The 25,798-nt window shown below is 38.5% G+C and overlaps 1 protein-coding gene across 3 annotated transcripts in view; it reads right to left on the bottom strand.

Annotated features, from left to right (window-relative positions):
- Positions 1 to 25,798, bottom strand: part of CDKL5 (cyclin dependent kinase like 5) — a 197,470-nt gene that overhangs the window by 83,357 nt on the left and 88,315 nt on the right. The gene's annotated exons all lie outside the window — the stretch shown is intronic.

The raw sequence follows: 25,798 nt of genomic DNA, 5'->3' as shown, positions 1-25,798 counted from the left end.
AAGAATATTTTAAGAAAACTCTTACAATTTAAAAAGCATTACAAGAAAAACAGTTTATTTATTTCATGCACAGTCTCTAAAAAGAGGATAGTCTTACGAAACTACTAATACTTTATCAAGAACATGAGACAGCAGGTGGCCAAAAAGGAAGATGTGAGAAGTGGGATCTCACAAAGAAAGAGACTTTGTATAGTAAATGACTGCCTTCTGGGCAGATCACTTGAGGTCAGGAGTTCAAGAACAGCCTGGCCAACATGGTGAAATCCCATCTCTACTAAAAACACACAAAAAATTAGCTGGCACGGTAGCACATGCCTGTAATCCCAGCTACTCAGGAGGCTGAGACATGAGAATCACTTGAACCTAGAAGGCAGAGGTTGTAGTGAGCCAAGATCACGCCACTGCACTTCAGCCTGGGCAGACAGAGTGAGACTGTCTCCAAAAAAAAAAAAAAAAAAAGAAAAGACTACCTTCAAGCCAAGTCAGTGATAAATTATTTCCAATAAGACATAAAATCTCTACCATCTCTGGGCTGGATCTGCCCTCCATGAATCTTTTGTTGAGATATAAAATGAGAATGTATGAGTGTAAAATATTCAGATAGAATGCCTAACCATTCCCGCATCTTCCCCTACAAAACCTGGGCCTGTCTCCTGTCCCATATAACTCAGTGAACACTAGCCAGAAATTTGGGATCACTGTTGACATCTCCCTTGTCTGCACCACCAAATCCATCCAGTCATTCACCAAGTGCTATTGGGTTTTGCCTCCTACATTGTTTTCAAACGGGTCCACTGTCCGGTACTTAAATGCTCCTACCTCTGGTGAAGGCTTTGGTACTCTTACCTTGGATACTGCCATGACCCTTCTGATGCGTTTGTCCCCTCAGCAACTAGGATCTTCCTTTGGGAAAGGAAATCTGATTTCAAGCTCCACAATTCCCCTTAAAATTCTCCCAAACTCTAATGATCTGATGATTCTGTCATTGGAGAATCATCTGCTGCTCCACATGGCAGGTAGCTCTGCCACCTCCTCTCCCTACATCTCCCTTGCTTGCTGAGTCACATCTCTCCTTGCCACATTCTCTGCTGCCTTAGGGTCTATTCCCTTTGTTCTTGCAAGCTTTGCCCTCCCTTGCCCCACTCAACCCTCTCTCATCCCCCTGATCCTGGCTCAGTCAATCCTCACTTCCTCAGAGGAGCCTTCCCATGGCTCCTTAATGAGATCTGAAGGCCCTGTGCTGTTCTCTCAGCAAGCACCTCTTCTTTATAACTTGCATTAAAGTTCTACCTTTACAGATTTATATGATCACTTGATCAAAGTCTGATCCTACCACTAGCCTGCAAGCTTATAGTTGAGAAATAAATGTATTACTGGCCCAAAATGTGCTCAGCAAGGAAGAAGAGCTAGTGTAAATGTCTTACTGTATTGTGTCGCCAATTTAAAACGTATATCCTGCTGGCCTGGCTCATTCTTCTCTTTGTGGATATCAGTTACTTATTCTACCACAGCCTAACACAGAAACACTTTTTCCTACCTTAATTTTAAAAAGAAAAAGACATTGCTTGTTATATAAGGAAAAACAAACCAACCAAAACACAGAATACAAACATATACATTTCACTTTTTTTAAGGACAGTATATTCCCCAGGAGACATATTAGGTATGTTTTTCTATACTTTAGAAAGTTTTGGAAGGGTGTGGTGGCTCACGCCTATAATCCCAGCACTTTGGGAGGCTGAGGCAGGCAAATCAATTGAGCCCAGGAGTTTGAGACTAGCGTGGGCAACCTGGTGAAACCCTTTCTCTACACACACACACACACACACACACACGCAACAAAAGACTAGCTGGGTGTAGTGGTGCATACCTATATTCCCAGCTACTTGGGAGGCTGAGGTGGGAGAATCCTTTGGGCCAGGGAGGTTGAGGCTGCAGTGAGCTGAGACTGTGCAAATGTGCTCCAGCCTGAGCAACAGAGTGAGACTCTGTCTCAAATAATAATAATAAGAAGAAGAAGAAGAAGAAGAAGAAGAAGAAGAAGAAGAAGAAGAAGAAGAAGAAGAAGAAGAAGTAGTCAAAGTATCTAGTAAGGCTGTGAGACTTGGGGCCACTTAGATGGCTGACATTTGAGTGCCACAAATATGAGAACAAAACCACATTAAAAATCTTGGACCACTTAATTGATAAATGCAAACAAACCCACACATCCAGAAATCCTTTGTAAGTACTTCTAATATGCTCCATTATAATTGTTATAGTCAGTATCAGCCTGAAGGGATGCTGGTTGATAATGCCAAAGAAATGAACTAAGAGGGCTAGTTTATATAGAACTATACGCTAAAAATGGGTACATCTTATTGTATATAAGTAGGTAATTTAAGATGAATCACTTAAAAATAATTTACCTCATACTTCCGGGACTAACATAAATTTACTACCCTATGTTCATATTATAGATTAATAAAATGTTCAAAAAGTAAAATATATTTATCAAAATGCAAAATGAGACATTCCGAGAACAGTTTTCCTTAATCCCTCTGGCAGAAAATACCAACTATTTTCAATGGAAAGAGAGAAAGGTGAACTTTTGTAACAATCTAGCTCCATATTTATAGATCATATAAAATTTGAGATGCATCTCATTTTTATGTAAAACCCACACCTCAAACATTATATATAGATACCCTGAAACCACCTTGTCTATAGCAAATTCACACCAAATCGTCTGCAAATGAATGAGAATTTTGAAGACTACATGGCAGTAATGCCTGTCAGACAGCCTTAACCATCATGTCCATACTGCAGTTATTGTGCAACTATTTTATTTTGTCCTTATTTTACAATAATAAGATGAGAAAATGAAAATTCTACTTCCAGTGATCAAGTAATTGAGACCAAGATGGCAATAATTAGGCATGCCAAATGCAGACAATCTAAATCTCAGATAATCATTGAACTTAAAAGCTATGTTCAATTGTGAACGAAGAATATAAAATTTAAGTTTAAATGCAGGAAATATATCCTCAAAGACTATCTTGCTGTGGCAGGAACAGCAATTTATAGCACACTAAATTTAACCCGTCCCAAGAAAATGTAGCTTTTAAATTTTCTGTAACTGTTTTAACCTTGCCTTTCAAGCCCCCACACTTGACTTTAATTTGCATTATAGGATAGCACAGTCCCTTCTGGTTTATAGTCTCGTTCAGATAAATGCTCAGTTTTTCAGATTTTCTCCCTGCTTCCACCAAGATGGCAGCTGTGTATATGGATGTGGGTGGGGTTATAGAACTTCACTGTAGTAAGGTAGAGGTTCTCAGGTCTCCAAAACAAGGTTCCTTACAGGCCTGGATCGCAGACACTGGCCTGATGCTGCTGTTGGAGTGCATGGAGGCTGTAGACTCAGGTGTGCTCTCTTGGCCCAGAGCCCAGGGGTCTAGCCCAGTTGGTCTATCTCTAATTGGTGCCGAAGAAATCTAGACTCCTTAATCTCATTTACACCCAAGACCTGGCTGTCAGTTACAGTGTATCAGCTTGTCTCCAACACATCTTTCCCACTGACAGGTTCACTGGCTCTCAACCCAGCTACCTGGAGTGTGAAGTAACTTTGGGATTCCTTAGAAGCCACTCACTAGCTAAAGGAGGCCTGGCAGTACTCTTCACCTAACCACAGCATGCTACATTTTCTTATGCTGTGGCTGCTTACATTATGTTAAAGCAGCCTTGCAAAACAGTTTCTTCCCTGAGTTACAAGAGGGGGATGGCGCATAAACTTCCTTCGCTTTTGGCTTACCCTCAACCTACCCATCCCTTAAACCTAGAATTTCAGTTCCCTAAGGTGATGGGGCGGGGAATGATAAGACATATATACCTGACCACCTGCTTGCTCTAACTCTGCCTGTTCTTCCCACATTCCTTTGATACTGGAATGGGCTATCCTTCATTTCTCCTTTAATACTCAAGGAATTTTCCCTACAAAGTGGCATGTATCCTCCTCTCTTTCCTGGGGCCATGATAGAAGAAAAGATCAGAAGAGAAAAAACAATTTACTGACCAAAGATACATCATCAGGTATTCCAAAAGTAATCTTTGCTAAATGCATAAAGATTCAAGAATACTGACATAATAAAAAACAAAAGTTTAAAATTATGGACTGATGATCAGCATAAAAATGCATGGTCCAAATGAAGAGATAAATCTATTGCTCTGTTGAACTAGTGATAGAGCTTGCTAGAGATTCCTTTATTAAGGGGGGACCGACTGTGCCTTTCTTATGACCAATTGTTCCTGTAAGTTATGTAGCGACCATCGAAGTCAGTATACTTAATTTTTGCAATTATTCATGTATAAATAATATACAGGTAGCTAACAATAGCATAGCTACTACAGAGCAAGTTGCTCACTGCTTTCTTAGAGCCCGAACAAAAGCTAGACCCATGAGTATATACTCATACCTTCTGCTGACATTAGACAGTAGAGCAAAAATGGTAATAAATTAGCGCTCAATAAAAAAAAAATACTTGATTCTGTTTTTTTAAAATTCATCAGCACACTGATGAATTGTGCATGCACATATATAAAATCCGTTAAGTCTTGAATTCTGGCCTATACAATATCCTAATTTTATTATTTTCTTATAAAATAAGAAAATGAGAATACTAAAATTGCAAATAAACCCAATGCTCCAAGGTTTAATTTTTTCCAATTCAAGAGAGATATGGCTCTTTTAGGACAGGTACAAGCTTAACAAAACCCGAGGTTCAAAAACAAAAAAAAAAAAACAACCAAACAACAATTTGGTTTTGTATAACCGAGACACAAGCTGCTCAGGTGCACAATCGCTATGACACTGCTAAGATGTGAAAGAAAGACTGTGAGGTATAGAACAGAAATATAGAAACTCCCTATTCAAGCACTGCGCTGGGTTATCTCTAGGGACCCTGTGACCATACTTTCTGACAGATGTGCTCAGAAAGCAGGCAAGGAAGCAGAATAGGACAACTGAAATATGAAAAAGGTTCCAAGTCACAGCATTTTGCCATAACCGTATCTACAGAGAAAGGCGAAAAATACATTCAACACAGGTAGTAACAATTTTTATTTTCTTTTCCTAAAATCTGATTTTCAAAATATCTAGTTAAACTTGTAATAACTCCTCCTATCTTATTATGCATTGTGGAGAAAACTAGAAAATGCCAGATTTACTTTCTCTTAGCACAGAAAGAGAAGGCTATCAGATATAAATCAGCAGCCCATGCTATTTTTCAAAGAGCTATGACTAGTTTGTCTTACATCTAGGTATCTAGCATTTTATCATACATATGATAGGTATGTAATAAAATGTTTGCTCAATTAAACTATATTATCTGTCACACAGGCCTGGAAGAGGAACTGTTTACCACCATCACATAAGGAAGCCTGATGACCGAAGTATGCCACTTGAGCACTAAAGCAAAAGGAGGAAGAGACAAAACTCCCAAAAGTTTTGTCTGTTGTCTTGAAACAGCAGTGGCATGTAGGTCTCAAGCAATTCAATGTTTCAAGAGAATTAGCCAAAGAACACTGTAAACCTGAATAAAACGGTTGTGTCTGGATACTTGATGTCAAGAATACCACTGAAGCACTCTAGTTAAAATCCTCTTCAAATAATATTCTCTAAAGTCCTCAGTGAGATCATCGGTTTTGTACATAATAAAAATTTAAAATATTCACAGCTGTTAATCACAGGAATTCAGGAAAAGAATGCTGCATTACATATCGTGCAGCCTGGAGGCTTTCAGGATAACATTCTAATTCCATGCTTTACCTCAAAATTTGTAAGGAAAAGCTCCCTTGCTCAAGTCATACCTAATCATTTGCAGTTTCTCAGCTAAGCCTTCACACACACTTGCTTTTATCTGCTCACACTTTGCCTCAAGCATTCATTCTTCATTTATTCAATCAACAAACATTTTTCAAGCTCCTACTATGTAACAGGCACTGGGGATACATAGAAGTTACATTCTGAAGGGAAGAGACATATAATAAGGAAACATATAACAGAACAAGAAGATTATGGTAACAAGACTGACAATTCAATAGAGTACCAGTGTAGTATCTAAGGAAGCAATGTTTTAGCTTTACTAAAATGACAAGAAGCCAGTGAACTTCTAGTTCACTCCTTTTACTCCTTCAAAACCTTCCTTCAGGAAGCACTGCAGGATCCCCCAGCTTGTTTTGTGTACTCTTCTTTTCGTGATCCTAAGACCCTATTTACACCTCCAGCAAATCACTCACCACAACTGCACTGGAATCTATGCTTTGCCATGCAGTCTCACTTCCCAGCCAGATGGTGATTAAGATCCATGAGGGTAAGTTCCCCACTTAACTCTGTGCCCCTGAGATCTAGCAGAAAAGCCCTCCCAAAAAGGTTACAATGAATGGATTAGGCAGTTCAGCTGCTCTGATAAAACTTAGAGACCAGGTCGGGCGCGGTGGCTCATGCCTGTAATCCCAGCACTTTGGGAGGCCGAGGCAGGTGGATCACAAGGTCAAGAGATCGAGACCATTCTGGTCAACATGGTGAAACCCCGTCTCTACTAAAAATACAAAAATTAGCTGGGCATGGCAGCACACACCTGCATTCCCAGCTACTCGGGAGGCTGAGGCAGGAGAATTGCTTGAACCCAGGAGGCGGAGGTTGTGGTGAGCCGAGATCGCGCCATTGCACTCCAGCCTGGGTAACAAGAGCGAAACTCCGTCTCAAAACCAAAACAAAAACTTACAGAGACCAATAAGAAATGAGACATGGGACATATTGGGCAAAGAAAGAAGATATGTAACTTGTCCAGGTGCAATGGCTCACACCTGTAATCTCAGCACTTTGGGAGGCGGAGGTGGGTGGATCACCTGAGGTCAGGAGTTCAAGACCAGCCTGGCCAACATGGTGAAACCCTGTCTCTAATAAAAACACAAAAATTAGCCAGGCGTAGTGGTGGGCACCTGTAATCCCAGCTACTCAGGAGGCTGAGGCAGGAGAATAATTTGAACCCGAGAGGCGGAGGTTGCAGTGAGCCGAGATCCCGCCATTGCACTCCAGCCTGGGTGACATGAAGGAAACTCCATCTCAAAAAAAAGAAGAAGAAGAAGAAGCAGAAGAAGAAGCAGAAGAAGAAGCAGAAGCAGAAGCAGAAGAAGCAGAAGCAGAAGCAGAAGCAGAAGCAGAAGAAGAAGAAGAAGAAGAAGAAGAAGAAGAAGCAGCAGCAGAAGCAGAAGAAGAAGAAGAAGCAGAAGCAGAAGAAGCAGAAGAAGAAGAAGAAAGGAGAAAGAAGAAGAAGAAGAAGAAATGATAATGTAACATGGCAGAAAGTAAAACAAATATGTTCTCGTTTAAAGGACAACCACCCAAGTTTTCAAATGGATAACCTGTTTTTTCACATTGTCATGCTCTGACCTCCAGGGCAGAGAGCACACCCCAATCTCTGTGCCACCATAAGCCTTTCCCTTCTAGAGTGTGGTCACTCTGTAATCACTGACCTTGCCTTTCTCACCCTTTATCCCAAACAGCCAACAGGACTCACAAGAGTGGGTGCGTTACCAAATGTCTATCTAATGAACTAATCTGAAGTTTTAAAGCTCACTCCTGTGGTTTCTCTTCAGCTACAACAAAGAATCTTATTATATCAATGAAATGTATTCAAATGGCATGGAAGATAAATCAATATGATTTGAAAACAAAACCGCCTCAGATAAATCATAGTGTGGCTTAGTGTTCACGGAAATTTAAAAGCCAACGGTATGAAAACACGCAAATTAATGGAGAAATACAGTATTCCTAACAAAACATGGCAGAAAATTTATATTCACACTCTGTTTACAAAGAATAGAACAAACTGTAAGATTATAGTACCAAGTACACAGAATATGTATGTAAATGAAACATTGAGTCTACATTTCAAATGAATGAAAAAATTTAAACATTTTCATTGAAAAAGCAAGGTAGGGCCGGGCGCGGTGGCTCAAGCCTGTAATCCCAGCACTTTGGGAGGCCGAGGCGGGTGGATCACGAGGTCAAGAGATCGAGACCATCCTGGTCAACATGGTGAAACCCCGTCTCTACTAAAAATACAAAAAATTAGCTGGGCATGGTGGCGTATGCCTGTAATCCAAGCTACTCAGGAGGCTGAGGCAGGAGAATTGCCTGAACCCAGGAGGCAGAGGTTGCGGTGAGCCGAGGTTGCGGTGAGCCGAGATCTCACCATTGCACTCCAGCCTGGGTAAAAAGAGTGAAACTCCGCCTCAAAAAAAAAAAAAAAAAAAAAAAAAAAAGAAAGAAAGAAAAAGCAAGGTAAGGGGCAGTATGAATCATTTTCTCAACAGAGAAACACAACTATATTATAACTGCTTTGCAATTAAGTCCCTACAGAATTTAAATGTACTAACTTGGATAATATTTATATAATGATTAGTGGGTCACATCATTCTAGTTATTCTACTACCTATATTTAAACACGAAGACATGTAAAACCAATAGAAATGATCACAAATGTTTAACAAAATGTGACATGTAATAATACGGATGTCAGAAATAATCTGGTTAAATTTTTTTATTAAGCCCTAAGCAACCAAACAAAAAAGCAGAAATTTCCTTTTATTTTTCTTTATTATTATTATTATTAATTTTGTTGAGTGGGGGGCAGAGTTACACTCTGTCACCCAGGCGGGAGTGCAGTGGCTTTATCACAGCTTACTGCAGCCTTGATGTCCCTGGGCTCAGGTGATCCTCCCACCTCATCCTCTGAGTGGCTGGGACTACAGGCTACTATCTGTGTGTCACCAAACAAGGCTAATTTTTGTACTTTTTGTAGAAATAGGGTCTCTCTATGTTGACCAGGCTGGTCTCTAACTCATGGGCTCAAGCAATCCCCCTGCCTTGGCCTCCCACAGTGCTGGGATTATAGGTGTGAGCCATTACACCTGGCCAAAAGCAGAGATTTCTAACAAAATCATTGTTTCCTACTTACAGAAACAAGCCAAAAAATCTGATTAAAGGACTATACTCCAAACAGCTGTAAATGTAACCTGTTATTGTTTATTTATACTCCTGTTGTCAAGTCTATGTGGTTTAATAATAAAGAAAACAAAAACTGTTTCTAATTAGAAACATATTTTAGTAACATTTAATTGTGTGACACTTTTTAGAAGCCCAGGTCAGTTATTTTAGATACATCAATTTTGATTTCAAGCAAATAATAGAAAAGCAAAGTGAAACTCAAAGTTTGTCACATTGCTGAAAGAAGGATAAGAAGAACTTCGGCTCAGAGCTAGACTGCCTGCATTTGAATCCTGGCTCTACTAGCTACTATCTGAGTGGCCTTAGGGGAGTTCCTTAACATCTCTGTGCCACTATTTCCTCCAGAGAAAATTGGATATGATAATATAACTTATTCCTGAGGTTGCTATTATGATTAAATGAGAAGATACAAGTAAAATGCTTAGAATACACGAGTTAAAAAAACATATCACCATTATCACCTACCACCATCAAGGAGAAAGTTCAAAAATGTTCTACTTTCGGGCATTTCCAAATCATCAAAACCAAATTTCCAAAGGGAACTCAGAGATCATGGGGTTGTATCCCTGAGGTCTAGTTTCTCCTTCCCATGGGGAGAACTAACAGTCCTTATTATTATAAAGCCCAGACTCACAAAGGCAGAAGAGCTGAACTTCCCATCCAATAGAGCTAAGGATCCTCCAGGAGTAGGAGGATCATGGGACCACAGGTGCTGCATAAGGCAGAGAGGCGTGTTCAGGACTTCTGACAGTGGTGGTACTTGCAGAGATTCCACTTGTTTGATCATTAAGCACCACAGAGTTGTGGCCAGGAAAGCACTACCCACTGGATGGCAGCTCCTGGCAAAGGGTTTAATTGTAACCAGAGTAACAACAAGGCACTAATCACTAGACTCCTTCCCCATTTACCTAGTACTTCATAAACCAAAGGAGGCTTATATCAACCAATGAGAGGGGAGGAAGCTCCCATAATACTACCAGCCAGGTAGTATAAAACTAGATTTCATTTTTATTTCTAAAATAAAGAATTGTGAGTGATTTCCATCTGAGTATAATAACGCAAATTAAAACTGATTCTACAGGTCTTTAAACTCTACAAAACTATGACCTATTTGAAAGTAAGGATTATGTCTCAGTCCCACCTGCAGACCCAAGGGCCAATCACTGTGCCTGATATATAGTATATTTGAAGAATAAATAATTCTTATGTTTATTCTTTAAATATTAAAATATAATGTATAAATATAATGGATAATATAATGTATAAATATAATATATAAATGTTAACACCATTATAAAAATGGTGTTAACAGATTTTGGAATTTTCATCATATATTAAACACATGCACACACATAAAGACTTCTCATTCTGGTCAAGATGGAGTAGCCCCATTCTTTCCTGGTCCTCCTCCTTAACACTAAAAGTCCTTGACCTTGACACACAAACATGCATAGGAAGCCAAGATGGAATGAAGATGGCACCCTGCATGGGGACTTCGGCACTTGAGGAGCAACATGGCAAGGAGTTCCTGGGTTTCCTTACTTTCTACCACATATGCCCAATAAGGTGCTACAAAAGCCTTCAACCCGGAACCACTGATAGTCAAATACAAAAAAAAAAAAGCACCAAGAAAAGCCTGTTCTTTCAGCCAAAAGACTAGGAAAAGGGCAGGCTAACAATCGAAAATCTTTTTGGCTATATCCTCCCTATTCCAGGTAACAGGGAGGGTACTGCCAAAAAGAAAATGGAAAAATTGCAGCAATGGAAAAACTGCAGCACCACCCCACTGAGGTTTCAGTAGGACCAAGTGGAAAGACACTCTTTTACACATATACATCCCGAGAAGGCAGGCGGCACCTGTTACAATTCCCTGCCTAATGGGATCAGTGAGGCTGACCAAGGAGCTAATCTTTCATTGCCCATCAGGCAGCAGTACCTCTAACTCCCCGGCCAGGGCAGCATCTGCAAGATGTAGCAGAGGCAATAAGGCAGTGCAAATCTGAGGTCCAATTTCAGTGGCAAGGTGATGGCGGGGCCAAGTAAGGAACTGAACATCCACCTCACCCATCTGAGTACAAGTGGAGCTTTTGCAGAGGTGGTATCAGTAGGACCAAGAGGGAGGTTGAACCTACATATGTGCTCTCATCCTACACCTCAACTGGGTGGCTACCTGCTAAAACACACATTAAATGGGATCCAGAGTCTTGGAATATCAAAAATGACCAGAATACAATAAAAAAAATCAATCATCATATTAGGAACTATGAAAATCACAACCTGAATGAATGAAGACAATTAAGAGACATTAACATTGAGATGACGCAAATGCTGGAATTATTTGACAGGGATTTTAAAGCAACTGTAATGAACTACTTCAAGAAAGAACCCAGAAGAGCCCATGGGCAGATAAAAAAGAGCCCCAACAAAAGCCTTCTCTTCTCCAGCAAAAGGACAAGGAAAAGAACAGCCTAGCAGAACAAAAGACTTTAGACGGTAACTACTTCAGCCATGAAACAGTGAAAACCGGGACCTATCCATGCCAGCAAATGCTGCGTAGAGAACATGTCTAACCCCCTGCCAGGCTGGTGTCAGTGGAGGCCAACATGGGGAGCAGTAACAAGATAACTACTCCTGGCCCTCCCAGCCAGAGAGGTCAGCAAAGGCCTAAAGGGGAACTGGAATCCTCATTCAACAAAGCAGGAGCAAAGAGCCCCTCTCAGTGGGTGTCAATGGAGGTGGAATTAGAAAACTCAACTTCCATCCCCTTCCTTTCCAGCGGGGGTGTCAGAGAAGGCCAGGTAAAACAGAAGATTAAATAAGATCCGGAGTCTAATGACATAACATCCAAAATGTCCAGGTTTTAACAGAAAATTATTCATCATACTAAAAAGCAGGGAAATCTCAACATGCAAAAAAGACTAACAGGTGCCAACAAAAAATTTAGATATGTCAGAATTATCACACACAAATTTCCAAGCTGCCATCATACAAACACTTTAGAGTAATTACAAACATCCTTGAACCAAGTAACAAAATATAGGAACTCACAACAAATTAATAGAAGATACAAAAAAAAAAAAAAAAACAACTTTAGGCCAGACATGGTGGTTCATACTTGTAATCCCAGCACTTTGGGAGGCCAAGACAGCAGGACTGCTTGAGTCTGTAATTGGAGACCAACCTGGGCAACATGGTGAAACCTGTCTCTATGAAATAAACAAAATTAGCTGGGCGTGCCTGTGGTCTCAACTACTTGGGAGGCTGAGTTGGGAGGATCACCTGAGCCTAGGGAGGTCAATGTTGCAGTGAGCCATGATTGTGCCACTGCACTCCAGCCTGGGTGACAGAGTGAGACCCTGTCTCAAAAAAAAAAAAAAAAAAAAAAAAAAAAAAATGAACAACAAAGAAAAACTATGAATTCAAAAATACAGCAAATAACTGAAATTTAAAACTCAGTGAATGGACTAAACAACAGAATAGAGAAGACAGAGGAAAGAATCTGTGAACTTACAGACAGAATAGAAATAATCCAATCTTAACAGAAAAGAAATCGATAGGGAAAAAAATGAACAGAGCCTCGGGGACATGTGGAACTATAACAAAAGACCTAAGATTCATGTCACTGGAGGTCCAGAGGATGGGACAAACAGAGTAGAGCTAAAAATACATTCAAAGAAATCACAATGGAAGAGTTCCAAATTTAGCAAAAGACATAACCTACAGATTCAGGGAGCTGAGCAAACTCCAAACAACATGAACCCAATGTAATTCCAGCCAAGATACATCATAGTGAAACTTCTGAAAACTAAAAACAAAAAAAAACAGCACCTTACCTATAGGAGAAAAACAATTTAAATGACAGTGTATTCTCATCGGAAACCACAGAGGCTAAAAGGAAGCAGCACAATTCTCAAGTACTAAACGAAAAGAACTGTCGGCTAGGTGTGGTAAAACCCCATCTCTACATGGTAAAATCCCATCTCTGCTAAAAATATAAAAATTAGCTGGGTGTGGTGGTATAAGCCTATAGTCTCAGCTACTTGAGAGGCTGAGGTAGGAGAATCACTTGAACCCAGGAGGCAAAGGTTGCAGTGAGCCAAGATAGCGCCACTGCACTCAAGCCTGACAATAGAGCAAGACTCAGTCTCAACAACAACAACAACAAAAAGAACTGTCTATCAGAAATTCTGTATCAAGCAAAAATAACATTCAGGAATGAAAGGGAAATAAAGACACTCTCAGTTAAAGGAAAACAAAGAGAAGTAGCTAGCAAACTTACCCTTAAAGAATGGTTAAAGGGAGTTCTCTAAGAGGAAGTAAAAGATAACCAGCTAGGCGTGGTGGCTCACACCTGTAATCCCAGCACTCTGGGAGGCCAATGTGGGTGGGACTGCTTGAGCCCAGGAGTTTGAGACCAGCCTAGGCAACATGGCAAAACCTTATCTATAGCAGAAATATAAAAATTAGTCAGGTGTGGTAGTGCACACCTGTGGTCCCAGCTACTCAGGAGGCTAAGGTAGGAGGATCGCTCAAGTCCGGGAGGTTGAGGCTGCAGTAAGCTGGGACTACATTACTGAGTGACCCTCCAGCCTGGGTGACAAAATGAGACCCTGTCTCAAACAACAACAAAGAAAGTAAAAGATAACCAAAGAAGCTTGGAATTTAAGAAAAAATATTAGAACAGGCTACAAAAATAAAGGGTGGGGAATAGGCCGGGCATGGCAGCTCACGCCTGTAATCCCAGCACTTTGGGAGGCCGAGGCAGGTGGATCATGAGGTTACGAGATCAAGACCATCCTGGCCAACATAGTGAAACCCTGTCTCTACTAAAAATACAAAAATTAGCTGGGCGTGGTGGTGCATGCCTATAGTCCCAGCTACTCGGGAGGCTGAGGCAGGAGAATTGCTTGAACCCTGCAGAAGTTGCAGTGAGCCAAGATCATGCCAATGCACTCCAGCCTGACGTCTGGCAACAAAGTGAGACTCTGTCTTTAAAAAAAAAAAAAAAAAAAAGGGTGGGGAATATAAGACTATCCTTTTGCTCATGAGTTTCATAAATCAGATTTGATAGTTGAGACAAAAATTATAAATTACACCACCACCTAACATGGTACTTGATGAAAGCAGAAGAAATACTTAAGACATGTATATTTTTTAAAATGGGAAGGGCAAAAGGGCCTAAGGAGAGTAAGATTTCTACACTTCACTTGAGTGGTAAAACATTGATAAAAGATTGTGGTAAATACAAATGCATATTTTAATACCTAGATCAATAACTAAGAATACAATACAAACTGATACATTAAAGAACTGTGTAAGTAAAATGGAATCCTAAAACTTCCTGAAGACTTAAAAAAAAAAAAGAAAGAAAATGAAACCAACAGGGTCTCACTGTCATGTATAAAATACTCAACAGCAGCAGAATACATATCTTTCAAGAGCCTATAAAATAACTACCAAGTAGATCACATCCTGGGCCACAAAACAAACCTTAACAAATTTTAAAGAACTAAATAATATAGAATATTTTCTCTGACCACAACGGAATCCGATTAAATATCAGTTAAGAGATAGACAACAGGAAAATCTTTAAATAGTCAGAAATGATATCTAACTTTTCTAAATAATCCATGAGTCAAAGTAGTAGTCTCAAAGGAAATTCTAATTTCATAGAACTTAATGAAAATGAAAATTCAACATATATCAAAATATGTGAGATGCAGCTTAAGCAGTATTGAGAGGTAAATTTATAGTATTCGATGTATACATTATTTAAAAAGAGGAAAGGTTATAAATGATAAAATTTTCCCTCAAGACTAGAAAAAGAAACCCGAAGCAAGAAGAAAATAATCATGATAAAACCAGAAATAAACAAAATTGAGAGCAGAAAAATTGATGAAGCAAAAGGCTGATTCCACAAAAAGAACACCTAATATTGATAAACTTCTAGCCATACTGGTAAAGATAAAAAGAAAGAAGACAAAAATCATCAGTATCAGGAACAAAACAAGGAAGATCTCTATAGATACTGCAGTCATTAAAAAGAAATAAAGGAACACTACAAACTTTACACTCTTAAATTTGACAGCTTAGAAGAAATGGACCAATTTCCTTGAAAATCAAACTACCAAAGCTTAACCAAGATGAAATAAACAACTTTGAGTCATGTAATTATAAAAGAAATCGAATATGCAATTATAATTATCAAGATTCTAAGAAATGAAATCTGCAAGCTCAAATGGGCTCACTGGAGAATTCTAACACTTAAGGAAAAATTAACAGCAATCTTATACAGTGTCTTCTAAAAATTAGAAGAGGGACAGAGAATAAAGAATTAGAGGTACACAAATCTGCCCAACTGATTTTTCACTCCAAAAGGAACTCAACGGAGGGGAAAAGAACAGACTTTTCAATGAATGGTGCTGGAACAACTAGACATCCATAAGGGAGAAGAAAAAGAACTTTGGCTTTTATCTCATACCTTGTACAAAAATTGACAAAATAGACCATGCACTTAAATGTAAAATGTAAGTTTATAAAACTTTTAGAAATAACCATAGGAGAAAATCTCTAGGATCTAGGGCTAGGCAGAGTTCTCAGATTTGACACCAAAAGCACAATCCATAGGAAAAAAAATTGATAAATGACCTTAACAAAATTAAAATTTTTGGCCCATTAAAGGCACTGTTAAGAGAATGAAAAAACAAGCTATAAGCTGGGAGAAAATATTTTCAAACATATAGGACAAAGAATTTAAGTCCAGAATATATAAAGAACTTAAACTCAACAATAATAAAACAATCCAATTCAAAATTGGAAAAATGGCACAGGTACTTCACTGAAGAAAATACACAAATGCCAACTAGGCACATGAAAGGTATTCAACATTTTTAGCCACTATAGAAATACAAATTTAAACTACAATGAGATCACCTACACACCTATTAGAATGGCTAACATAAAAATAATAGTGATAATACAAAATGCTGGTAAACATGTGAATAAACTAGATTCCTTATACATTGCTGATAATATAAAATCATACAGCCACTCTGAAAAAGCATACACCAGTTTCTTACAAAGCATTACATTCACATACCATACAACCCAGCAACTGTACTCTTGGGCACCTATCCCAGGGAAATGAAAACCAGAAACAATCTAAAGATTCTTCAAAAAGTAAACAAACTCTGGTACCTTTATACTATAGAATACTATTCAGGAATAAAAAAGAGCAAACTATTTGTTCACACAAAAACGGGTGAACCTCAAGGGAGCCGTGCTAAGTGAATAAAGCCAGTCTCAAAGGGTTAAATGTTGTATCATTCCATTAAAATAGCATTCTTGAAATGACAAAATTATAGAGATGAAGTACAGATTAGTGGCTGCTAAGGGTTAAAAAGAGGGAAAGGCAAGGGTGTGGCTATGGCTATAAAAAGGCAGCACAAGGGATCCCTGGGATAAAACCATTCTGTAGCTTGACTGTGGTGGATATAAGAATCTACACAGGTGATATAATTACATATAACTAAACATACACACACACGAGTGCAGATAAAATTGGTGAAATCTGAATAAGGTCAATGGAAATATGTCAATGTCCATTTTCTAGTTATAATATCATACTACAATTATGCAAGATGTTACTAATGGGAGAAACTGGTCAAAGGATATAAGGAATCTATTTCTTACAACTACATGTAAACTATAATTATCTCAAAAGTAAAAGTTTAAGGGAAAAAAAGCAAGATATATGTGAAAGTGAATGTGAAACAGGAAGTGAGGGTGGCAGCGTCCAATCTGATTCAAAGGTTTCAGGAGTTCTGTAGTACCCAATAGGCACACACATCTCATTAATAAATAATTGTGATTATTACTCAAAGTATTTGTGAGAAGGAAATTTAGCCAAGAGACAGAGTTTTCCAAATGAGACTGTCTAAACTGTCACAGCAAAATGCTGGATGGGCAGGTTTAATGTTTAAGTTGTCCGTATCTTCTCCTTCCCTCCAGTGCTCTGGGTTGGGAAGAAGCTTCTGATGAAAAGTAGATCAGTTAAAAGGAAAAAAAAAAAAAAAAAAGGTACATTGTTTTGCACATTTGGAAGTAATGGGCATATGTGTGATCCTGCTACATATAATTAAAGATGTTAATACTAAAACTTTCTGTAATGTAGTCACTGCAATTTCATTTCTAAAATTCTGATTCTGGCCTATTTTGCTTAAATGAAAATGTGCCAATGAAGAGTTCAAAAGTCTAGGAAAGATCAGTGCAGCCAGAAGCTCTCAGGAGGGAGACACACAAGTTGTTTTCTTAAAACTTTATGGAGGCCGGGCACGGTGGCTCACGCCTGTAATCCCAGCACTTTGGGAGGCTGAGGCAGGCAGATCACCTGAGGTCAGGAGTTTGAGACCAGCCTGGTCAGCATGGTGAAACCCCGTCTCTACTAGAAAATACAAAAATTAGCTGGGTGTAGTGGCACCCCAGCCACTCCACCACTCAGGAGGCTGTAATCCCAGCCACTCAGGAGGCTGAGGCAGGAGAATTTCTTGAACGCAGGAAGCAGAGGTTGCAGTGAGTGGAAATCGCACCACTGCACTCCAGCCTGGGTGACAGAGCGAGACTCCATCTCTCTCTCTCTCTTTCTCTCTCTCAATCTCTCTCTCTCTCTCTCTCTCTCACACACACACACACACACACACCCTGTATTGAATAAAGAACATTCTCTAGAACATGTAATATGATGAACTAGGTCTACACTGCATGCAGTAAAGCTAAAAATGACAGTTTACCATCAAATATTAGGCAAATTAGTATTTTTCATTGTACAGGAACCCTGGTAGTCTAATGTCTTTGTGTCTGCTAAGTCTCACAACTGAAGTTTTGGAGTGCCACCTCCACTGGGGCAAAGGTGCGCTTTCTACTGCGTTTCCTTCTCTTAACAGAATCATAACGCTTCCAAGTATGCATCTTGATCTCTAGGTCATCAGGCTGCTGCTGGCATGACTTCTAGCTCTGCAGGATGGCTGCTGGCCTACCACAGCTAGTGTCCGTAGCTAGGTTTTTGTTTAAGAATTCTGCTTATCAGCAGAGAACTCAAAAGACTGGGAGTTAGAGGTGGTACTTCCTGCCTGCTCCATTCAATCTTGCTATGCACTGGAATTAGAAGGGTTTTGCTCACTTCCTTTTTTGTTGTGCCTGCAGCAAGAAGAATTGTTTCTCCAGAAACTAGTTTGTTCCCAGAAGGGGACATGGTGGAGAGAGGAAGAGTTGATACAGAGCCATTGGTGGGGCTCTGTAGGCCAGGGGTATCACTCTCCTGATCCTTCACATGATCCTTAAATGCTCTTAAATGAGACATAGAATAACTCAATGATGTTCAAGGCAAGAGACACCAAGGACACCACCAGCATGAAGATGATGAAAGTGCTTTTCTCCGGGGATGAGAGAGGAAGCAGTCCACTTAATACAGGGAAGGGTCTGGTTTGGGAGTGTAAACCGCACTTAGGCTGAATCCATAGACAGATCACAGGATCATCAGGAAGGCCACCTGGAACAGAGGCCTGAAGACAAGACCAATGGTACACATTTGCAGCAAGCTCCCTGGGATTTTCACTTTTCCATGTTTCTCAAAGCCACACTTGAACTTCTTTATTTCAATTCCCTGCAAGTGCATCTCCACACTAACATCAGCAGTTTGGGCAACTTCAAGTTCTCCCACTTGCCTGTTCAACTTCTCTTCTCTTTGCATCACGTAGAACATGTGTGTCAGGTACAAGAGTCGGGGCAGAGACAAAAATATTGTCTGCAGAACCCAGGAGTGGACATGAGACATTGGCAAAGACTGGTCATAGCAGACATTTTCCCAGCCAGGCTGTTGAGTGTTCCAATGAAAGGCAAACCTCTCATCATCCCAGGCTGACTCGACTGCAGTCCCCAGGAGCAGGATTCGGGAAATGAAAAGGACTGACAGCCACACCTTCCCTCCAGCTGGGGACAAAGCTGGAACCTTCTCTAGGAGGTACCTGAGGCACTCCAGTCACCCACTTGCCTGTTCGCTGTTAGTTTGCTTAAAAAAAGTGAAGTAGGCATGCCAAGTGATTGAACTCATTGGAGGATTAAATAAAATGAAAAAAGTTAAGTTCAAGCAGTCAAAAACTGTCTCAAGTTCAAAAGTCTGCTGCTGTTTGGTAGCTTCCACACTCCTCCCTAATGAAAAAAAATTGCTTTTTTTCTTTCACCAGGTAGAAGTTTATGTGGATTCATTTCCATACAAGATGAGTAAGTACTTCTAAACAAGGATGTACATATACCTATAATAGGGCAAGTTACATAGATGGGGGAACAAAATAGACAAATATAAAGGTCTCTTTCAATTCCAGAATAAAGCAATCTCCAAAAACAATGATACAACAACAGAAACTGAATTAACAATTCATACTTAAACACTGACTAATTCATCTTCAGAAGAATTAAGGCCAAAATCTCCCAAATAGATAGTGATATTCATTCAACTACTATTTATTTAGTGCCTCCTAGGTGCCAGGTACTGTGCTAGGCACTGGTTCATTGGTGAGTAAAACAGAATTCTTATACTTGTGGATCTCACAATCAACTGGGGAAACAGATAATTAAAAGTGCAGTATTTTATTAAATGTAAGACAACTGTAAGATAAACCATTATTTTTCCGACTACTCAGAAAGGAATCAAGAAATCCAGTGTAAGATACAACCCAATTTCAGAAATGTGAGGAAAAATAACTATCTTAGCATCCAGAAAAAAGACTCAGTGAGCAAGTAAATGTACAACTTCAAATTTAATTAAGCGTCAAGAGGAAAGCAAATAGGAGGCCCCAGCAAAGGACAATGCAAAGACACCCAGATCAGACTGGATAGGGTCAGCCATGCCAAAAGAGTGACAAAATTGCTGCAGGTGAAGGAAGCAGCCTGTGCAAAGATTTTTAAGAGTAAAGACCTCACTGTATTCAAGAAATAAAAAGGCAGACAGTGAGGTTACCAGGTAATAGGCAAAGGAAGAAATAGCATAGCCTGAGACTGGTAGCAGAGCCAGGGCTAACTCAGGCATCCATTTGGCAGCAGCAGAGAACTAGGGACAGAAAGTGAGATTACACTGTGATGCTGGGGCAAGAATGAGGCCATGGGAGAATTATGAATGACTGTTCAAGAGCTCTAGAGGCCAGTGGAAGGGTTGGGGGAAACTGGATCAGACTGAGGAACGCACAGAGCAGCACAAGAATGGGTATTCTCTGCTAACGATGGCCACTGAGTTTTGGTGGTGGCAAAAAGTAAAAGAGGATGTCAAGAATGATAGAGCTGGTCCTGAGAATCTCCAGAGACAGAAACAGACTATCAATCCTGGCACTGTGGTACTGAATGCGTTGGTGAATGAAGTGGCGTTTTCCAAGGGTAGCTGCCAGCCCAGTTGGCATGAAGTAGTAAGATCAGGACAGAAAAGGAGCTGCTGCTCCCTCATTATCTGGGAATTAGAGGTCACAGGGGTCCCAATATAAATATGTACTTACTGAACATAGACTATCTATCTATCTTCAGTTGAATTGTTATAATACATGAAGAGTTCTTTAAAAAACATTTTGGGAGGAGCAACACTGATACCACCCACTAATCTGCTGAGGATGGTGGAACCTGGCATGGTACATAACTCACAAGCATGGCATTCCAGAAGACATGCTAGTCTTCAACCATTTCCACTCTACAGCCCTTATTTTTTAATAGTAAAGATCTCCAAGCGAAAGCATAGTAAAAGGTTTCTCTCTAATTTAGAGCATGCCACACAAATAGATCTTACCTTAAAATGGGCCACAGCTAATTGATTATTACATAGCAAAAAATATTTTCATCCAAATCGTTTCAGTACAGCAAATCATTTTAAAACAAATTTTATTTAGTATATTAAAATTACATTTACAGAGAAAAAACAAAAACAAAAATTACATTCATATTTAACATTTTAATTCTTTTAAAAATATATTTAATTCTCAAAGACAAATATTCATTTTAAATAAAATCTGAAAAGTAAAAGAGGAAAATATTAAACATATTTATCTGCCAACTAATAAGCAATCTTTAAATATCATACTGCTAATTTGTTTATTGGTTTAATGGATGTTTCTCACAGTATACTCAGTGAGAAAAATAAACCTTAAAATGAACCCTAAAAAAGAAGCAAGGTTAATAAAATTTATGTCTCAAACCACTGAAGTTAGTTACAACTGTTATCCAAGGATAAGAACTGAAACCTCCCAAAATGCAAATTTTTAGCCAGTAATCAAATTATAAGGCTTTAAAGTACACACAGTACTTTCTCGGCTATTTAAATAACACATTTTAGACAAATTGTCCTCTATTGCACAGATTTTGAAAGTAATCTTATTAAGCTAAAGTCACCAAGATCTATAGTTTATAATTAATACATTCTTCAAGGTTAATTGAATATAAACTATTGGCAGCATAAGAGTTCCATATTTATTCTCATTAGCTTTTCAAATTTAAGCTGTGCTTAGTCTCTAGAGATTTCAAAATGCCTTAGAAAACTGAGTTCTTCTTCAAAAATAAGTGGGGTGAAATAACTGAAGAAAATAATCCCTAGAACTACTTTAGCATGGTTTACAGAAGGTTAAAAAAACAAAAACAAAAACAAAAACAAAAAAAACAATACTGTAGAGAAAAAAAGGAAATCAAAAGGTGTAATAATTCTAGTTTCTTTAGGGTAAAGTCCATAGCCATTTGCAAGAACTACATAAAGTTCTTAAGTTTTCCAAATATTCTGTTCTGAAAAAGTTCTTACTAAGCACGTGAAAATACAGAGATCTGAAATTCAAAGGGATGAAAATAACTGGGAATGAGTCATTTCAGCTAAGAAAATGGTTCCCAGGAAGGTTAAAAAACCTCTTGCTGAACATTATTTATAAACTGGACAAGATTTTCCAATTTTAAAATGTAAACAGGACTTCCAGTTTCAGCATCAACCCATATAGTGCTTGGGTATCATCACTCCAGTCCTTATATTAAGAAAAAACCCTGACAAATTGAAAATCAGCAACTTTTCTTAGATTTATAGAATTGAGGTCAGAGGGTAAACCAATCTCCTGAAATCTAGAGAAACAGGCAAATACAAAGAATCACATCCAAGATCAGCTTACCTGGAGCACAAGGCACTGGAATCACACACTAGCAAGAAAACTTAAATGGTAATTTTGACAAAGAATAAGTGAGACTAGCGTGTGAATGTGAACTCCTGGGGACTAAATCTTAGAAGGCCCTCTAAGTTCTTGCAGTTTTATCTCCAGGAATCTCACCAGGTTCTGACTATGAAGACTCAAGAAAACACTCCTCCCCTTTTGTGTAAGAGGCAAGGAGAAGTAATTTGAAATACCCCCAGGGGTAAGATCTAATAAAAATCTCCTCTTCTTTTTGGTAGAGAGAGGAAGAAAGTAACCATGTTGAAATATGCCTAAGGGAAAGGTAACCATTTTGAAGTAAGGCCAAAATGTTTTTCATAACAAAGGTCAACACTCCAAGAGAAAATTTACCCGGAGCCTTAGTGTCCGCGGAGAAAGGAAATCAGCCAAAGACGGTCCCTCTAGCCTTCTTGTTTCATCCAACAAGGGAGAAAAGTTGGGGAGGTGGGTGGCTGGAAACACTTCTGAAGGTTGTAACCAAGAACTCAGGACATACAAAAGACTGAGATTACAGAACACTTTCCCTTCGCCATACCCTTCCCATCATGTCAACAGAGCTCCAGTACATTAACAGGGAATTACAACCGAAAGAGTTGCGAGACACAGACTCATTATTTATAAAGGAGTTCTTAGGAGAACCCACAGACAACAGGCTAGGAAAAATAAAATAACAAAGGCAGTAGAGGAAACTGATGCCTCTGGCATCTATACCTTCATCATTAAACATGACCCAGCTCCTAGATAAACATAAAACCTTACACTAACGGCCTATTTATTCAGTTCCTATTGCCTAATACATCATATCCAGCTCTAAACAAAATTACAAGGCATGCCAAAAAGCAAGAAAAAGCATAGTCTAAAGCAACAAAGTAAGCATCAGAACCAGACTCAGATATGGCACAGACTTGAGGATTATCAGATATGGAATTTAAAATAACTGTGATTAATATATTAAGGGCTCTAATGGAAAAAGAAGACAGCATGCAAGAACAGATGGGTAATGTAAGGATACATAACTAAGGAAGAATTAAAAGAAAATGCTAGAAATCAAAATTAATGCAACAAAAATGAAAAATGCTTTTAATGGACTCCACAGTAAACTGGACAAAGCTGAGAAAAAAATCACTAGGCTGTAAGATATGTCAGTAGAAACTTCCAAAACTAAAATGGAATGAGAAAAAATAATTTTTGAAAGCAGAACAGAATATGTAAGAATTATGGGAAAATTACAAAAGGTATAACATATGTAACTAGAATACAAAGAGAAAAGTGAGACAAGGGAGAAAAAAATACTTAAAAGAATAATGGCAAAGAATCTTTCAAAATTAAGGATGCCAAACTGCATATCCAGGAAACTCAGAGAACACCAAGCAGAATAAATACCAAAAGATCTACAGCTAAGTATATCATATTGAAACTACAGAAAACTAAATACAAAGAGAAAATTGTGAAAGAAACCAGAGGGAAAAAAAAATCTTACCTACAGGGAACAAGGATAAGAATTACATCTGACTTCTTGTCAGAAACTATGCAAGTAACAAAGTTGAGTGAAATATTTATAAAATGTTGAAAGAAAAAAAAACTCTACCTAGAAGTTACTCAGTGAAATTATCCTTCAAAACTGAAGGAGAGTTTCTCAGATAAATAATTAGTGAATGTGTCAACAGTAGACTTGCCCTTTAAAAATGTTTTAAAAAGTTCTTCAGAGAGAAGGCAAAATTATATAGGTAAGAAACCGGTATCTACAGAAAAAAAAGAGCATTGGAGAAGGAATAAATGAAGTTAAGATAAAATCTATTTTTCTTATTCTTCATTGATAACTGTTCAAATTAATAATAGTAACTATTCACTGAGTAAAGCATACGCAATATGCAGATAAGCAATATGAATAACAATGTTATAAGGGACTGGAGGGAAGAGTTCAAAATTTCCAGTAAAAGGTACCTACACTCCTCAAGAAGCAGTACAGAGTTATCTGAAAGTATAGAGCTATCTGAAAGTGGACTTAGATAAGTTGTAAATGTACAATGCAAACTCTAGGGCAATGACCAAAAAGAAAGTAAAAACAAGTATTATGGACATTTCTAAAACAGGACAGAAAATGGAATCCTGTAAAATGGTCAGTTAAAACAGAAGGCAGAAAAACAGGGGACTATATTAAAAAAAAAAAAAAAAGTACTACAAACAGAAAACAGTTATAAGCATGGTTCATATTAATACAACTATATTAATAATCATTTTAACTGTGAATGGCTTCAATACATTGGTTAAAAGAGACTATCAGAGTAGATTTTAAAACACGAATATAAAGGAATGGGCCAGGCATGGTGGCTCATGCCTGTAATCCCACAGCACTTTGGGAGGCTGAGGTGGGAGAATCACTTGAGCCCAGGAGTTTGAGACTATCCTGGGCAACATGGCAAAATCCTGTCTCTACAAAAAATACATAAAATTAGCCAGGCATGGCAGTGCACACTTGTATTCCCAGCTACACAGGAGGCTGAGGTGGAAGGATGGCGTTGAGTCTGAGGAGGTGGAGAATGCAGTAAGTCATAATCGAACCACTGCATTCTAGTTTGGGCAACAGAGCAAGACTCTGTTATCTAAAATAAACAAACAAACAAATTAAAGAAAGAAGGAAGGAAAGAGAGAGGGAAAGAGAGAGGAAGAAAGAAAAGAAGGAAAGAAAGAGAGGAAGGAAGGAAGGGAGAGAGAGGATAAAAGCAAGGGGATGGAGAAAGATATACCACATTAACACTAATCAAGAGGAAGCTGGAGTAGTTACATTAATTTTAGACAAAGCAGATTTCAGAACAAGGAAAATCATGGGGATAAAGAGAATTACAAAATGCAAAATTCTCCAAGAAGACATAACAATCCTTAATATGAATGTATTAAATTAGACAGCATCAAAACACATGAGGAAAATATTGATATAACAGCAAACAGAAATACATAAATCCACTACTATAGTTGGATATTTCAACAGCCCCTTTCAGTAACTGAAAGATACAGCAGGCAAAAAAAGGAGTATGGATAACTGTGAATTGAACAATACCATCAATCAACTGGATCTACTTGACATTTATATAATACTTCAGTAACAGCAGAATACAAATTCTTCTCAAGCTTACATGGGACAATCACCAAGACAGACCACATCTGGGGCATAACATACACCTTAACAAATTTGTAGCTATCATACTAAGTATGCTATCATACCACAATGGAGATAAACTAGAAATCCGTAACAAAAAGATAGCTGGAAAATCTCAAAATATTTGCAGAATAAACAACAAACTTCTAAATAACACGAGTCAAAGGAGACTCAAGATAAATTTTAAAATATTTTGAACTAAATAAAAATACAAGTCAAAATTTGTGCAATACTGTGAAAGCAGTACTTAAAGTTTACAGCATCAAGTGCATATATTAGAAAACAGACCTAAAATCAACAATCTAAGCTTTACCTTAGGAAAGAAAAGAAAGAAGGGCAACTTAAGCCTAAAACAAGGAGAAGAAAAAAAAT

The sequence above is a fragment of the Saimiri boliviensis genome, chromosome X, assembly GCF_048565385.1.
Source record: "Saimiri boliviensis isolate mSaiBol1 chromosome X, mSaiBol1.pri, whole genome shotgun sequence".
Classification (NCBI taxonomy): Eukaryota; Metazoa; Chordata; class Mammalia; order Primates; family Cebidae; genus Saimiri; species Saimiri boliviensis.
Note: the sequence above shows the minus strand (reverse complement) of the source record. Positions and strands in the feature narration are given on the sequence as shown.